Source organism: Camelina sativa, chromosome 14 (genome assembly GCF_000633955.1).
Source record: "Camelina sativa cultivar DH55 chromosome 14, Cs, whole genome shotgun sequence".
NCBI classification, from domain to species: domain Eukaryota; kingdom Viridiplantae; phylum Streptophyta; class Magnoliopsida; order Brassicales; family Brassicaceae; genus Camelina; species Camelina sativa.
Genome location: NC_025698.1, coordinates 27,835,792 through 27,838,058, shown reverse-complemented (window position 1 = coordinate 27,838,058; position 2,267 = coordinate 27,835,792).

The following is a 2,267-nucleotide window of genomic DNA, read 5'->3' as shown; positions in this document are numbered from 1 at the left end:
TCTTGAGAGAGTTTGTGAGATTTCAAGGTGTTTTTGGTGAGATCTTGCTGTGAGAGTAAGGATCTAGGGCCAGGAACGTGTTAGAAGGTTGCTGGGAGTATAGGATTCGTTGTTGTTGGTCCAAATCTTCCTGCAAAGAGGTGAGTGCATGACCATGGCTAATCTAAACCTTTGATTTCCTTGTTCTTGCTTGTGTGTTGTTGTTTTGTGTGTTTTCTTGCTGGGGATTGGTTGCTACAGGTTTCTAAGGATGTTTCCGGCTTGGGTTTTGAGTATTGGGTGATTTGGAGGAGGTTGGGAGCGAGATTCGACTCTCGGCTTCGAGCGGATCGCGATTGCAGAGGGAGTGTCAATCGACACCACTTGGTGTCTGTTGACACCAGANCGGTTTGGTTTAGGGAAAACCATTGAACCGAGGTTTAAAAGGGGGAAAACGACCTAGGGTCGTGTTTCTGTTGTCTTACGCCGTTTGAGAGGGAGAGAAAGAGGAGAAAACAGTTTCTAAAGGGTCTTGAGAGAGTTTGTGAGATTTCAAGGTGTTTTTGGTGAGATCTTGCTGTGAGAGTAAGGATCTAGGTCCAGGAACGTGTTAGAAGGTTGCTGGGAGTATAGGATTCGTTGTTGTTGGTCCAAATCTTCCTGCAAAGAGGTGAGTGCATGACCATGGCTAATCTAAACCTTTGATTTCCTTGTTCTTGCTTGTGTGTTGTTGTTTTGTGTGTTTTCTTGCTGGGGATTGGTTGCTACAGGTTTCTAAGGATGTTTCCGGCTTGGGTTTTGAGTATTGGGTGATTTGGAGGAGGTTGGGAGCGAGATTCGACTCTCGGCTTCGAGCGGATCGCGATTGCAGAGGGAGTGTCAATCGACACCACTTGGTGTCTGTTGACACCAGAAAATTGGGCATCGATCGACATTGTGGGGTAGTGTCGGTCGACACCAAGGCCAGTGTCGGTCGACACTTGGCTGGTGTCGGTCGACACCTCCCTTCCAGCGAGACGATGTTTGATTTCCTGGTTTGTATGTTTTGTTTTGTTGTTTGTTTGGAACATTGGAATCACTGTTGCTTGTGTGTATAGCCCAGTAGATGGGAGGATTGCCTCACTGAGTGTTTATCAAATACTCATGCATCTCAATATGTGTTTGTGGTGCAGGTAAAGGCAAAGTGTGATCGTGGAATCAAGGCGATGAAGAGGAGGATGTTCTAGGGACTCGATTGTATGTTGTCTGGCATTGCTAGGTTGCTAGAGTTGGGTTTTTAGGAACATTGTTAGGTTGCCGGTTTCATATTTCTTGATGTTTGATTATTGGATTGTTGTTATGGATATTTATTGGTTATATTATTATTGGATATTTATTGATATTGCTATTTCCGCTGTTGTCTCTGGTTGTGGATAGGTGGCTAGTGGGTATGGGACCACTAGTTGTAGTTATATTATATTTATATTTATTATTTATTAATTAAAAAAAAACAGGTCAGGTCGTTTCATTGGTCCAAAAGGTTTTGTTTATCGGGTGCTTCGTGGGTGATAAGAGATCATAATGGTAAGGTTATACTTCATAGCAGAAGATCTTATTCATCTGTTGTTTCAGCTTTTGATGCCAAACGTAAGAGCATGGAATGGGCGTTGGAAAGTATGACAAGTTTGCATTTGGAGAATGTGACTTTTTGTGCATCTACTATGGAGATCATCAAAGCTATGCACAATCCTAGTCAATGGACAGCAATAATAAGCTATATCTCTCCACTTATTTTGGTTGGTAAGGATAAACCAAACTGGTTTCTGCTTTTTGAACTGACATAATGCAACAATGGAGCCTTACTAATTGCACAAAGCGTTACTTCAGACCTACGGATATCTTCTTATGTGGCTCGGGGAGCTCCTACTTGGCTAACTGGCTTGTTTGATCATGAACAGAGGATGTTACAGAACTACAGCTTGTTGCCCAACACTCTGCAGTACCCAGTTTTCCCTCTTCGTCGTTTTCTCTATATATAACTTTTTCAGATTTTATCTATTGTGAATGTTTTAACTTTTCACAAAAAACAAAAACAAAAGACCTTCACTCCTAGGCGGTGATTATTTTGATAATCATCTGTTACCTTGATTTACCCTCCTTTTTGTCTGCTTTGACTTTTTGAGCCGTATCTCTTCACCCTTAAGTTTACAGTTAAATATCCTTTTCTTACTTCTTACTTCTTAGCTTTCTTTATACTTCTATGAAAAATACTTAGACTCACTTCTAGGGTGAACCTTCTTGTTCACTTC